Source organism: Podarcis melisellensis, assembly GCF_964234715.1.
Source record: "Podarcis melisellensis genome assembly, chromosome: 7".
NCBI lineage: Eukaryota > Metazoa > Chordata > Lepidosauria > Squamata > Lacertidae > Podarcis > Podarcis melisellensis.
In genome coordinates this window covers 57,809,918-57,825,948 of record NC_138539.1, presented here as the reverse complement: position 1 = coordinate 57,825,948, position 16,031 = coordinate 57,809,918, and the positions used below count along the sequence as shown (strand labels likewise).

Sequence of the window (16,031 nt, the reverse complement as noted above, 5' to 3'; positions counted from 1 at the left end):
TCCTGGGTCCCAAGCTTTATAGGGCTTGGTACTGGCAAACAAAAAGCTTGAACTTGGCTCAACAGCTAAGTGGCAGCCAGAGGCAACTTCTAACAGCAGCAGATAATCTATAAATACACTGTGAGTATATATATATTTCCTGATGGTTATTGCTTTGTTTCTCTCATTGCTTTTCAGAGGATGGATGACTGACAAAGAAGTGGGAAGGATGGTCCATGGCCCACCAACCGCCCAGCCATTGCTCACTCTCAAAATCTCTTCCCAGGAGGGGAAGGAAAATGGGCTACCTCTCACCAGCCTATGCAACAACAAGCTCCTTTCTTCTCTCGCCTCACACACCTTCACATCAGAAGTGGCCGTTCCATCCTCAAGTGTGTTGAATGTTCCCATGGTCAACATTTCACCTTTAATGGTTTAGCAGGCCCATCTTGTGTGGAGGTAGCAGGATCAATCTGCCATGAACCTCCAGAGAAGCCTCATCGTGAGAATCCCACACCTTTGCAAGGTTGTACTCCCCACCCCCAATGATAACAATACTTAACAAGGCTTAGTATATTTCCATAAAATAAATTGTAAGGTATCATCAACAATAATCCAGAAAAAGAAAACATACCCAAACGACACATGAAGTTACACCAAACAACACATAAGGAAGAAAAAAGGCTCATGCTTCCATGTTCCAATATGTTATAACTATGCTAAATTTCTCAACAAATCCATTGTCTGCTTGACCACCTTTTCTGTGTCTGTTATTTTTAACATACATGTCATATATATGCTAGATCCTCAGTAGTAATCCCATTCCTGCACAATTATACTTGCATCAACTTCCAAGAAATCACTTCCCATAGTATTTTGCTGAGCCTCTGGAAAGCTCTGAGAAGCTTTTGATTTGAAAAGTTTTTCCTATTTCTACTGTATATACTGTTTCTATATCTATTCAAATTCCAATCCACCTTACAATGGGCTATGAAGAATGGGGAGCACATTTTTAGTCTCCTTTCTCATAAACCCTCTAGGTTATTTAATTCTTTCCTGCATCATGACCAAATCTTCTATACCAGAGTCATCTGAAGGCATGAACTCCTTTTGTACTGCAGATTAGAAGGAATGCTGTTTGTATCTCAGTGACAGCTGTGAACAGGCAATGTTTCAGTCCTAGTGTAGCTGTGGAAGCCAAAGAACAGCTGAAAGGACTTTCGGGATCTTGGTGCCACAACTTGCCACCTGTCCTTGCTTCAAGACCAGTGTTTGTAATGAATGTGCTCATTTCAACAAAGTTAACTGAACTAATTTTTACAAAATCTCTGAACTACACCTGAAAGAAGTTTCTATAATAAAGTATTGGTGAGTTAAGTGCATTTATAAGGCATCTGATGGCTCCATCTCCTTGCTTCAACTCCTCATGTTGGCAGAACCCCCAGCCTGACCAGATTCACTAGAAATTCTCCGAAGTGCCTGATTTGATTATTTGAACTTCCTAGGAAACTCTCCAATTTAAATGTGTGGTATGAATGTGACCTCAGTCTGATGTGTGTTGATCTACTGTGACTACCCCTGGAATGATGCTAACTGCTGAGCTTTTGCTGAATAAGTCCCTGGCCCTTGGAAAACACTGTAATTTTAATGCAAAATCAAATCCTCTTTTGTTCCCTTGTATTTGCAATGTTTCATCCCCCCACCCCATTTTTTGTTTTGTCATCCTAAATGTAAGGTGAACACATTGTATTTTCTCTGAATTGAAATTCAGGAACCAATTTTGCTTTTCCTAAAGATGACAGTTTCGAAGGAACAATGCTTAGAATTCCTAGAGCGTTTATTAGGTTTCCTGCAACTTTGCCAATGGACTATTTGCTAAGTGTAAAGCATGTTGTTGACTCTCCCATAAGCATGTAGTCTGGTAGTGCTGCTGAAAAGTCAGTGTGGACTGACAATAACTTTAAAAATTCATCTGCTGCAAGCTCAGAGGCTCAGCCCTGTGAATAGGCCCTTATTTTTCTGGCCACCACTGTGTTTATTAAGCAAAGCTATCTGACAGGGTCTCTCTCCCCTCACTAGAGAGCCATTCTGAATGCTGAAACACTTCATCAGGTCTAATATGCTGTGTATTTTCTGCAATTGCAACTCAGCTTCATTTTTGTGTGTGCCCTATTTGTTGGGAAAGATCGCAGTGAGGATATTCAGTGAATTAGGATTCTAATGCAGAGGATTTCTTTGTGGGCTTCTGCTGGGAAGCGAGCAAGTAAATTGCATGACAGAATTGAGACTTATAAATTTGTAATAGGTCTCACACTGTGCAGGTGCCTGAGCAAAAGAAAGTATATCTAGAATAGAACAGGCACATTCAATGCACAGGGAACAACTGTCTGCCCTGCTTCTGACCTTTCCTAGCTGTCTAGTTAAGAAGGTGGCTTGGAAACTGGTGAATCTCATCTTCCTAGTTCAAAGCATAATTCATGATAATCAGTAGGAAGAACAGGAAAAAGGGAAGAGGAAAAATGGTCAAGGAAGTTAAAACTTTATCCCTCCTTCTGCTACATTCCAGTTAATGCCATGTGGTAACCAAGTCCTCATTTCTGGAACTTCAGTGCTTTATTTCTGAAGCTAATCATGAAGCCACCTTATAACTTTTGGTTTTGCAACCATTTCCCTAAGAGCTCTGGTCAGAATTCCAGTTCTTCAGAAATCTCTCCCTGGTCTGCCTCTAGGTTTTTCAGTCACAGAATCACTGATTGGACTTGATTCACTAAAACTTGCCCACATATATATTTTACCAAATTTTCTTGGAAGGACTCTGTGCAGGGTGGATGTTAAATGGCAGCTTCAGAGAGAATTTTACTAGCCTGGCTGTGTGTGCATGTTTACTTTTATCTCACAAAAACATCCTCAGTTTGCCTTTGCATGCTTCAATCTATACCCCTAAAATGTTTAGTTTTCTTATTTATGAAAGTTCCCAGCACATACATTGCCTGAACAAAAGGGGGAGCTGGAAAATATTCCCTATTTCCAAGTGAATTTTGTGCCAAATGGATTTAACTTATCTCTGTGATGTAAATTGTTTGTTTCTGCTCACTTACTACCCTGAGAGTTTCCCCTTCAACTCAGCCTTTGGAAGCCTAGATTGAATTCCAGCATGAGTGGCATAAATTTTCAATGAAACATCCTCCATGGAAAGTTGTCAGTCTCTGTTTCCAATATGGCAGTTCTGGGCTTATCTACCTTGTCAGCGCTCGAAAGGGACCAGTTTGTTCCCTTTTTCTTCCCTACCTTGCTGTCACCTCATTTAGAAACCCATTTCTTGTCACTCCCATTGCATCATTACTTTCCTATTGGCAAGCAGTCCTTACTGTGGTTGTTATGGGGAAGGGGGAAAAGAAACCAAAAGATTTTTTTTTATTAAAAAAACAACAACAACTTTCCTAAAGCAGCTCTCTTACCTGTCACATCTGAATTTCATTAGTGTTGGCAGAAAAGCATGATGGTTCTTAATTGAAGATTCACACCTGTGGTATGACAGCAGCTGCTTCTTTTTTTCAGGCTACCTTCAGGCCTCTCCTCAGCTTGCTGCTGTTCTGAAGATTGGTATTTATTGGGAGAGAAGCATTTATTTAATAAAAAGGCTTTTCAAGGCAATGCTCATTTTCAAGGTGCACAAGCTTTCTCTTATTTATTGTGTGAACCTCTTCATAGAAACCTTAAACACATTCAACTAAAGCAGAAGAAAGAGCCTCTGGGCCATTTCAAGAGGCCTCAATTTCCCCTCACGACACCCTTCAATATTGCTTTCACAGCCCAGAGATGACTTAAGCTTTCTTCACCTGTTCCATTGCTCGCAGTTGGTTCACCAGTGGTTGCAGTAGCGCAGAACTGATATCCTAGACTGATTTTGACACACCTGCACAATATTTGACAAAAATAGGTAGACATCTTTGACATCAACCCTCAAGTACACCCCACTAGATAAATACCATATTTTTTGCTCTATAAGACTCACTTTTCCCTCCTAAAAAGTAAGGGGGAATGTGTGTGCATCTTATGGAGCGAATGCAGGCTGCACAGCTATCCTAGAAGCCAGAACAGCAAGAGGGATTGCTGCTTTCACTGCACAGCGATCCTTCTTGCTGTTCTGGCTTCTGAGATTCAGAATATATTTTTTTTCTTGTTTTCCTCCTCCAAAAACTAGGTGTGTCTTGTGGTCTGGTGTGTCTTATAGAGCGAAAAATACTTGTGGCTGTGGGGTATTGCTATGCTTTCCACTATAGCTATGAAGTATAAAATGCCATGTGACATACGCACCTAGCGCGGACGCTTCTTGAAAGACACTGCTTCTTCTCTTTTTACAAGTACTTAAAAATATATATATCCGAGAGCAGGACCATGAAACTCTTTGCTGTCTTCTACAGAAGTTTGCAATTGTACCATTGGTAGGGGGTTGCTATGCAATATGTATATATGTTTGAAATTTGTATACTGTCTTTCATCTGAAGATCACGGGACAGTTCACAATACGATTTCTAATTTACCTTGTTTGTTCAGAAGCAGCTTCTACTATAATTCCCCCCCCCCCAAAAAAAATAAATGTTTAGGAGTACTCTCAGTCTGTCTGTGACTCAGGAAACACCATGACAGGAAATGAGGTTGCCATCGGGGGTAGCAACAGAACTGACGATTCAATGTGCTAGAGAAAAAACTAAAAATGTTTTAAAAATTAGCTTCTTTTCCCATTAGATTCATAAAATGTTTGGAGGTATGTGCCCCCCCCCCCAGAAAAAAGCACTGCTGTAAACTACAGGATGTACCTTCAGACAAATGTTTTTAGGACTGGTGTGAAAAGTAAGAATAATTTCAAGACTGTCGTTTCAACAGCAGTCATATTGATTTTGCTTGGAAATGGACAGAACATGTACGCATGTATTTTTTCATTTATTCACTATGGGTTTTATATTGTGGTGTTTTTCCATGGTTCAGCAGGATATTAGAATGTTTGCTTTCTGTTGGTTTGATTTATAGAAGGACTGCTTAATGCTATTTTGGTAAATAATGCCATGTTTCCTTTAGAGAAGATGAATATAGCCTGTTGCTAAATTAAGGGCTTGCTCTTACATGGAGATCTTTCATATGGCCACAGGAAAGCTGCTTAGCAAGCACCTGGATGAGAAGTGTTAGGTCAGGAGATGGGCCTCCAGCACTCAATATTAAAAATACAGGGCCGTTCTGACATTTTTTAATCTACCAAGGAGTATCTGTGCCTCTTACCTGCATTTATACATTCGCTAACATGAATGAATTAAATGGGCTTGTTCCACTGTGAGCTGAATAGTAGTTTGAACTTTCTACAGACTGAATAGTTACCATTGAAAAATGTAGCCAGCAAATCGTTCATATATATTGTATTCAGACTTGATTTCACAGCTTTATCATGTATTATTTAGCAAAAGTAGAAGAGAGAGTGCACAAGAGAAAGTTAAGGAGAGGGGAACTTTGCACTAGCTGGGAGAGTGTAAAAAAAGGTAAATAAATAGTTAAATGATACTGTAATTAACCCAGAAGGAATAAAAGTCAATTTTAACAAGAGGGAAATGCGAGATTATATGTGTCTGAAATTATCAGAATTTGAAAGCCACTGTGAATGTTGCTTCCTGCTAAGCATTTCAACATGTCTTAGCAATTTCTCAGATCCACTGATTACTATGCTTATGAAGACACTCTCCTCTTTAATCCTGGGCATTTTAAGAGCATACATCCATATTCCCAGCTGCGTGCAGTGCACTCCAGATACTACAGCAGTAATGCTCATTAAATACGCATTAAAGAGAGTCTGATGCACAATAAGGTATCTGTGCAGACAAGCTTAAAGGATATATGCTATTTCTTTCCATTTGGAGTATTTTAGACTTCCTCACAACCTGATCCCACCCCCCATCTCTATCCCAGGCCAATGCTTTTGGGAGAGTTAAGGTTAAGATTTTAAACCAGAGAAAGAGACTGATCTACACTCTAGGAGTTTTAGCAGTTTCATAAGTCCACATGGTTTGTTCATTAAGCCATAGCTTTGATGTGTGATAACATTTTTTTTTTTTTAAAAAATGAGCTGGATTGCATGCTCTGAGCACATGTCGGCTTAGCCTCAGGAATTTCAAAGCTCAGAACAATGAGACTAGTGTAAAACCACTGTAGTACATCATTTGCCAGCTAGTACAGCTATAAAATTCTTTTTTGTCATTGTAAAATCTCATTTGATGTTTCATTTCATGAAGAAAAAACGGTGTGTGGCGCAGCGCTAAGGTACTAAAGTAGCATTGACATCTGTGAAATCTCTCTGAAGGTAACAGTGGTATGCATCCTATTTCTTCTCCTTTGGGTGATGCAGCTAAAGAGAATTGATCTCACAAGCTCAAGCTTGCTAAAACAGATGATTTTGCAGTGACCTTCAAATAAAATTATTTTACTGAAAATGCATTTTTCACAAATATTTCCTCTTGATCTCTGGTTAACAATGGGATAGTCGAGCTTCAGATCTAGGACAGTGTGACATCTTTGCTGCAAACATCAGTAAAAGCCTATTTGCAATACCTAAAAAAGAAACACAACACTGGCATCCAAACTAGGAGCAGGTTTTCTCAAAATGGATCAAAATAGAATATTAGCAGCTTCGTACACAGCTTGATTTGGAAATCTGAAGTTTTGAAAGTAGTGGCTAAACTCAGTGCAGTTTTGAAAGGTCCAGTCTGCCATCTTGATTCAAAATGGCACCTAATTGATTCCTAACACAGACCTTGATCTCAAGAACCATCATGCAAAATTTGCTTATGAATTCTTGGCGAGGTATCTATAGTGAACTAGCATGTCCAAACCTATACTTGGATTGCAGCTCTCTGCACACAAACCATGACCTGTAAACGTAGCTTATGTTGTACAGGATGTGGTTTGTTGGAGAGAGCTAAAACGTGAGTCCAAATGGGGATGACACACAAAGTTGAACCATGGCTTAATTCAGCAGCAGCTGCAGGACTGCAGAAGGGGGAAAATGTCCACAGACGACTTTCCAGAAGCCTGCACTTTTGCTAACTCACACTAAGTCATGATTTGGCTTAGCGTTCTGTGTGAACTGGACCATTGTGAGAGAACGCAGATGTTTAAAAGTCAGAAGTAAAATGTGTTCCTCTTGCACTGATCAGATTGGCAATGGGACTGTTTATATGGCTGAGCCTTAAATCGGCAATTTCTTAAATCCATCTGTTACGTGGATAAACAACTACACTGGCAAGAACTGTTCCTCATTTTCAACCTTCATACTGAGGACAAATAGGATGAGAGAGGTTCAAAAGGTGCTTTTTAGTGTCTGAAGTAATTTTTCTTAGAGGTGGATGGCAGAATACAAAGATCCACAAACAAAGCCGTGATTTTTATCAGCCAATTAAAATAAAAGATGCACTGTCAACCATTTCGGATTTTTCTATAACAAAACATCTGCCATGTAGGTTTTTTTGCTGTTAAAGAGAACGTGGCATATAATCGTGCAAAACTATCATGCATGATTAAAAACAGAGCTGATTCAAAAATACAGAAAATGACAAGTACATATCATGGTACCATTTCAGAGTCCAGGTGAGGAGGCCCCCTGTTTGATAGCTTCTTCAGATCCATATGTCCCTACCTATAGGAGGGTTTTAGTCTTAACCTCCTTGCTGATGTACTGGCTAAGCATTAAGAAATTGTTTTTTGTCTGGGAGCATTCAACATGTCACTCTTGCCCAGGAATGGGAGAGGAATGAACAAACAGGATTTTTTATTACAATTATTATTGTTGTTGTTGTTGTTGCATTTTCTTCTGTGGTGAATTTGTTATCAATATAGCACCGCATTTCTGAAGTTTCTGATCACCACAAGTAAGGTACATTATCTACACAGGCAACTTAGTCCACAGATCCTTTCAAAACGTTAGCCCACTCATTCTGCAAAGTTGCCATCAATGCTGCTATCATTAGAGGTTCAGATATGCTCCTCCACATTAAAATAGGGAGTTGCAGGTCCATACTGAGTGTCATGGGCCCATTGGCTCCATAAGCATTTGGCATGCTTTGGCAGCCCCAGGTAAACAATGCCTGGGGGCTGGAAGGTGGGCGGCCAGGGATGGAGGAAGGAGGTCTCCCCCTTGTGACTCTAGAAGTCATAGAGAATGAAGCAGATCTGTTGGTTCTCTTCTCCACCCCTTCTGTGGAGTCCAGAGCCTCATTATTGGAGAGGAGGAAGGATCTTGACCCGCCCGAGGGAGGGGCTTCTTTTGGTTAGTTTGGTTTTTATTGTATTTTATATTGAAAACTCTTTATAGAAATTGATATTTAAAAAAACGGAATCTTCACCCAGAATCTTAGAGCTGGAAGGGTATCCTGAGGCCCATCCAGTCCAACCTCCTGTAATGGAGGAATCCCAACTAAACCATCCATGACAGATGGCCACCCAATGTCTGTTTGAAAACCTCCCAGGAAGGAGAGTCCACCACCTTCCGAGGGAGTCTGTTCCACTGCCAAACAGCTCTTGCTGTTAGAAAGTTCTCCCTGATGGTTAGTTGCAATCTCCTTTCCTACACCTTCTGGGCATTGTGCTTGTTGCTGAGCCTGTTCTGCTGTTAGCTTGTATAAAGCTCTTCTTTACTTTCAAGCAAGAGTTGCTCATATTGCCTTTTGGGATAAGAGCATGGCGCAGGATAGTCCTGTTCTCGGTAGTCCTCTCTCCGGTTATATGCATTTAGAGAAGGTGAGGCACAGCTCCATGAAGATCCTGATGTCCATAAATAGACCTGTTCTGCACAAGACAGCTTCCTAATTGCTGCAACAACCTCTTTCCCATCTGAGGATAACCCCTTACTTCTCTTCTACTGTCAAAATTTACACTGAAAGAATCCTCGGACAGAGTGGTTTTATTTTCCATTTACTTAGGTTACACTATAAAACGTCACACACAGAGGTGGTGCACAGCAACAATAGCTGCAATATATTTTTGGTTTTGGATAATTGCAATGGTTCAAGAGAAGCCTGAGACATTGTTTTGGGTTTAGTTCTGGGTTTCAAGAGCCACAAATCTAGAAGTGCAGGCGGAGGGGAGACGGGAAGGGCTATTCCTGTTTGATGTTTACAGGATGTGAATTGTGAAACATCTCTTGGGAGCACAACTAATGTAGGCAACGTTTCATGTATTGCTCTCATACCACAAGAGCCACAGAATGTAAAGGGAATGAAAGACAACCGTTTCTAAGCATCTACTCAGACACAAGCCCTGTTGGAAATGTCATGATGCAAACGTCTTCTTCTTTTATATGTATTTGTACTAAAAAGTTGGGTTAATCCAAAATGGGCATACCTCTCTTTAAAAAACAACAAAAAGGTATTTATTTTGTTGTTAAAACTACCCCATTTTAAAAATAAGGAACGCAGAAATGTTCGTAACGTTATTAGTGTTTTTGCAACTAAGTGTTAAATCCAATAGTTTTGATTTTTTTTTTATAAAAAAGACCCCTAAGCTCTGCTGCTAATTAATGTTATCAAGACATAGCAGGATTATGCTGCCTCCTTTTTATCTCTGCATGATGAGTAGCTTCAAATATCCTCCCTTCTCCCATTAACAGTTGGGTGTCATTTGAAAACGAAGCAGCAGCAGTAGCAGCAGCCAGCTCTTCTCGACAGAACTGTTGCAGCCCTCCCTCTGGGGGCGGATGTAAAATGAAATGTGTGCTCTGCGTATTTAAGCATAGATTTTATGTAATCATAAATTTTTCCACATGGATGGAAAGGCTGCAAATTAGCTGGGAGAGCAGATTCCTGGATGTGCAATCAGGAGTTAAGGAGTCAGGAAAACCTTTGAATTTTTTTTATAAAGAACCCTTATTTGCACTGATAGCATTAGGACATTATCCCATCCTCCTAAAATTGATGTCATTGGGTATGTTGCTGTACTCCTCGAAAGATTCCATCAACGGTGTCTGCGAAAAATTTTACACATCACTTGGGAAGACAGGCGAACTAATATCAGTGTACTGGAAGAAGCAAAGATCACCAGTGTTGAAGCAATGATTCTTCAACATCAGCTTTGTTGGATTGGTCATGTTGTGCGGATGCCTGATGGTTGTCTTCCAAAGCAACTACTCTATTCCGAACTTAAAAATGGAAAGTGTAATGCTGGTGGTTAAAGACTGTCTCAAGGCAAATCTAAAAAAAATGTAGTATAAACACTGAAAACTGGGAAACACTGGCCTGTGAGCACTCCAGTTGGAAAACAGACTTTACCAAAGGTGTCATGGGCTTTGAAGACACTCAAACTCAGGACACAAGGGAGAAACATGCTAGGAGGAAGGCACGCTTGGCAAATCCACACTGTGATCAACTCCCGCCCGGAAACCTATGTCCCCACTGTGGAAGGATGTGTGGGTCCAGAATTGGCCTCCACAGTCACTTACGGACTCATTGTTGAAACCGTGTTTATAGAAAACAATCTTACTCGGCTATGAGTGATCACCAAAGAAGAAGAAGAAGAAGAAGAAGAAGACCAACAAGCAGATATGGGCATTTGACTTCCTTGCACAGTACATGTTCACTATTATTAAAAAAGGGGGGGAGGCATCCTCGAAACCACATGATAATCTTTTTTGGCTCATCTTGAAGATGAGAATGGATTAATAGTTGGATTAAGTTTGGGGGTCACTTACATAACTTTGAAGGAAGGCTTTAGTATGTTTTCTGAGACCAGGCCTGTGAGGATCTAACATCTCACTTTAGAATGATCCACCTCTTCTCTTGCTGAATCTGTAAGTTTCCTTCCTCATAATCAGTGTCCATTACTTAGATGTCTCACCTAGATATTTCCCTTGATGTAGGCATATAATGATGTAAAGTGTTCCTATGCTGTCTACAATGAAGCACCGCAAATGATTCACACCACGTGAGCAGCTATTGTTCAAGTGTTTTCACACATGCTAAAACATACGCGTCTTGAGTAATGATGAGTGAACGCCCCTTGACTCTCTTTGACTGTGTCTGATTTTTTTCCTTCAATCTTTCTTGTGACCGCTTAAAACAAACCACAATCTTGCGTTCACAAGGAAAGGTCACAATTTACTATTATAGCATTTACTGTATTTTTTGCTCCTTAAGATGCACCTGACCATTCAATGCATGTAGTTTTAGAGGAGGAGAACAAGAAAAAAAAAATTCTCTCCCTCTCTGTGCATCGCCTCTCCAGCAAAGCGAAGTCAGAACAGCAAGAGGGATCGCTGCACAGTGAAAGCAGTGATCCCCCCTGCTGTTCTGGCTTCTGGGATAGCTGCGCAGCCTGCATTTGCTCCGTAAGACGCACACACATTTCCCCTTACTATCTAGGAGGGGGAAAGTGCGTCTTATAGAGTGAAAAATATGGTACATTGCAAACTTTTATATCAAGGATGGGTAGTCTTTGCCATCACCCCTGAAATTCCATCATCCCTGACCATTGGTCATGCTGTCTGGGGCTGATGGAGACAGTGTCTAGCAATATTGGATTGGCCACAAGTTCCCCATTTCTACTTTGTATAAATGTGTGTTGACAACATTCCACTTCCCCGGAAATGTTTATTGTAACCCCCCTCCCAAAATAATGATGATGATGATGATGATGATGATGATGATGATGATGCAAATGGCGGGCAAGGAATTAATTTCAGCAGAAAGGTGCATGGAATGAGCCCATTCCAAACTGGGATTTTAATTTGTACTAAGGTAGGATTTCCTTTAATATCTTTTGTGTGTATCATCTAAAATTATTTTAATATACTGTGACATGTCTGCCTCATCACCACATGAATAGGATTACTGGTCTGGTAACTGCATAATACATGATGGCAGAATCCCTGTACAGAGGCTGGTGTATAAACGCAGAAGTGTACCAAAGCTGAATCCATTTATTATGGCCATGATTACTGGGAATGATGGGAGTTGTGGTCAAAACCACCAGGAGGCCAACAGGATGCTGAAGGATAGTTAAGTAAGTCTCTGACCTAATTGAGCCAATGGCTCTATGAAAATATACACTATTCAAATGTGATTTAACTGGATAACACAGTAGTAGAAGTTTTTCAAATAATTTTTATGATTCAACAGGAAGGTCGGTTGGTTGTGGCTGAGAAAAGCATTGCATTGTATTTGTTAAATAATTTGCAGTAAACACACGTCTTAATTACATCAGAGGCTTAAGCAGATTTGTAAAGCCATTTAAAAAATCAATAGTTAGCTTTTAGGTGATGAATTAATTAATGGAGTGTAAATGTTGAAAGTCCACTTTGGCTGGCATGCGGTCTGACTTTTCATATCATCACTAAGCAGTAAAATTTTAATGTTAATAGCAGTTACAAAAATGGGTCAATTTTTGCCTGGCACAAAGAGACTAAGTGTAGTATACAATGACATTCTGTCGAAAGGGAACATCTTTTTTTGCCATCCTCATCGCAGCAAATCTAATATTGAGGTCACTGGAAGACTTGACTGAACAGGGATTAACCAAAGGTTTTCTGTTGTTGTTTTTTTCATTTTGAAAGATAACATGATTAATTAAATTAGCTGCCAATTAGCTGAAGTGTAAGAAGAGGCACTAAAAACAATGAAATGGTTCACAATAATTATCCATGACAATATTAGTTTCAAATGCTTTCTTCTGTATTATTTACTGATTTTATTTGTGGCTCAGCACATCTCTGTTTCAAGACAGATCTGGAAGCCAGGATGCCAAAAATATCAGAAGAAAGGCTGTTCTTTTGCCATTTCTGGAACATGCAGAAGGTGCACTTGGCCTTATGGGCTTGCATTAGGTTTGTAGTTAATTCTGCAGATGGATGCAGTTAGGATTTGTCTGTAAAACCAGCTAAGTATCTGAAGAAGTTTCAACCAAACACAAAGACGACTTGTCTTTAATACAGTTGAATATAGGTGATTTGACCCCTGTGATTAGTATATACAAAACTATATGGTCATAATTAATTGCCAAACACTCCAGTCTTCTGTGCCTTAATCCTACAACAGTTATTTCTGTGTTTTGGGCAGACAAGAAATTGTGTGATTTAAATGTGCTCTCACGAATGGAGGCAAATAGTTCTTTTCATAAATAGGCACACCACCCAGTGGCCAGCTCCCCTCTTTCTTGGGAACGTGTCTATAAGCAAATTGTATAATACATTGGTTGGTTAGGCAGGTGGCTCAAGAACATTTTCTGAAGGTCACAGTAGATGGGATGGTAAACAGCCATATTTTATAAGTGTGTGTGGTATTTCAGAGTGAAAAGGCTCAATGGGCAAACTGAACGTTCCTTGCAACCATCACTTCATGGTCCTGTAGCCTGGTCTTCCTGTTTCCCCCTCAAGAGATTTTCTCCAACTGATATAATTTCTGGTGATGGAACAGGGCTGAAGAGAAAAGCACTGATGGGACAGAGGCAGGCTGCAGGGAGCTAAACCATGGGCTGGGGTGGGTGAGTACCACCCTCATCCATGCTCCTTCTGTTGTGGAAAAATCTTACCTCCCCCACTTCAAATGGATCTGCTGCTTTGTCATTCATGCCTTGGGTTCCAGGATCCTGACTGCCACAAAACTCCTTTACAGTATTCAGGTGTTTTGAGGATAGATACTGTGTGCAACCATATGAGTTGCATGGAAGAAAGTAAATGTAGATCTCTGGTATGTGGTGATAAACAGAGAGGCAGGGAGGGGGGGGTGATTCTTCTCCCTCTTTTCCATAATGGCACAACAAAATAATGCATCTGCTTAGAATAAGAAGATCTTAGTAAACACAAGCTTCAGAATATTATGAGCAGGACCTTTAACTGCAACAAAGCAGCTGAGAACTCATTTGAGTCATGCTCCTAAATAAAAGTAGAGGTAATTAGCCAGATACGAATGAAAAAAATCTATGGAACCTGTTTCTAGTGGCTGCACATTTATACAGCTATCTTTTACTAATCTTTGGACAGGAAGAAGCAAGGCCTTGGAAAGGCACAACGCAGTGACACCAGCACCTTCCTTTGCCCTTCAGACTTCCTCAAAGCTGTAAGCTCAGAGCTTCAGTCCCATCGATCTTGTTTTGCTGTTTCAGCTGCAGAGAATCAGTGGCTTCCAGCTGTGGCCAGTTCATCCTCGAGATGAAGATGTACAGGTCACCCAGGGTAGTAAAACATTAGGGCTAGCTAAATGTTTAGTGACTTTTAGCTGGTGGTGATGCAAGGGGTGAACAGTTTCCAGATGGTCTGCTTCCAACTGTTCTGCCCTTTTTACTCATCGTGCTGGTTCTGGTAGAATTCTAATTGCTCTCAACTGAGGTCACAGGGTGAAATCTAAGAGAGGTTTTAAAAAAAATCATTACTAGTTGCCCATACAAAACAAAAAGTGTGTTCCACCTAAAGAACCTAGTGACACTTCATACCTCTTCATTATTTATGGTGTTTAACCTATTCCTTCCCTACTGTTAACCTGCCCTTAACTTATATAATGATTGGATGGTGTATTTTAGATTATATCATCCAATCCAGGGTTTGGTTAGAACTACCAGGCCAAGAAAGTTGGCAAGGATGATGTTGGAGGAGAAACTAATTAAAGAATGCACATTACGATGTCGGATGCTAATGAAGTTGGCTATACGTTACTCTGGTCATATGAGGCTTGTAAACTCATTCACTCTGCACGTTCAGTTAATGAGCATTGTTAGGATCAGTGGTCAGCTTTGTCATCTGCCTATGTACATTCATATGAACACTTGAGTAGAGCCCCTGTATGCGCTTTGGGAGAGCTCAGTCGGTAGAGCATGAGGCTCTTAATCTCAGGGTACTGGGTTTGAGTCCCACCTTGGGCAAAGAAAATAATCCTGCATTGCAGGGGGTTGGACTAGATGATCCATGTGCCCCCTTCCAACTCTACAATTCTGTGATGATTATATGTACAATGCTAATCAGGTATTGTACACAGAGGGAGGGATGGAGTTCATTCATTGCACACATTAAGCAAGTGAGAGCTTTGCTTGTTGAGAATTCTGAAGCTCCCCTGCCAGAGGAGGAGAAAGATTGAAGGTATAGAAATATGACTGCAAAGTAAATAAGGAGCCATTAGCTACTTCCATGCTGAGCATTTGCTGTGGAAAAACCACACTTTGTTCACTTAGACCGCATCTGCATGATACATATAAAGCAGTATCATCCCAATCATGGCTCGCTCCTCCCACCAATAATAATAATAATAATAATAATAATAATAATAATAATGGGAACTGTATGGAAACTGTCATGGCTGCTGAGTGTTGTTATTGAACCCTGTTTCCCTCACAGAGCTATAATTCTCTGGGATGTTTAACAGTCAATCCCTCTTTCCTCTGACAAACATTTAAAATATCTGCTGCAAGGTATAGTGCTGACTAATCAGTTAGGACACCTGTGAAACAAAGTGGAAAAATAGAAAATATATATATATACATATATGTGAGTGTGTTTGCACATGCATATAGAGATATTTAAATATTCAGATGGCTGTCATATGGTAATTGCATGTTTTGCATTACAGTTTAGCAAGTCGCTTTTAGAGAAATTTGTGTCCACCATGGAAATGAAGACACAGATGTACTCAAGGGACAGTTGCAAAGCCAAATGTGAGCCGATTGTCATCATTCTTTGTGATACACACAGAATTACAACTGTATGTGCCCTCCTGCCCTACTTTCCCTTTCCCCCAAGACTCTATAGAAATGCATTTTTAATCAATGTCAATTGATTCCAGATTAAAAGTGGCTGGGATGCACTAGATAAACAAGTGATTAAGAATGGAGACCTTATAGTTGAGTGGTAGGCTTCACTTCATTGTCACTATCGTTCAGTCATCAGAAAAGTGAGCCCAAAGCAAAAGTACTTAGATGAGAAAAGGAATGTGATAGGAAATTAACTACTAGGTGAACTGTACTTACTTAGCATGTTTCCAAATGGGTGTTTATTGTGGGATCAGTGGTCCTCATGCTTGCATTTATTGATTTTTTTA

At 40.2% G+C, this 16,031-nt stretch overlaps 1 protein-coding gene across 9 annotated transcripts in view; it reads left to right on the top strand.

The window, feature by feature from the left end:
- LOC309374409 (uncharacterized protein) overlaps positions 1-4,041 on the top strand; it is a 343,318-nt gene extending 339,277 nt beyond the window's left edge. For 8 of the 9 annotated variants that reach the window (XR_014170562.1, XR_014170563.1, XR_014170564.1 and 5 more), the window contains one exon: positions 178-3,394. The gene's annotated coding sequence lies outside the window, so the exon portion shown is untranslated. Of the gene's footprint in view, positions 1-177; positions 3,395-3,537 lie in introns of those variants that run through there. The other variant, XR_014170561.1, reaches the window with a different exon arrangement.
- The last annotated feature ends 11,990 nt before the right edge of the window (positions 4,042-16,031 follow it).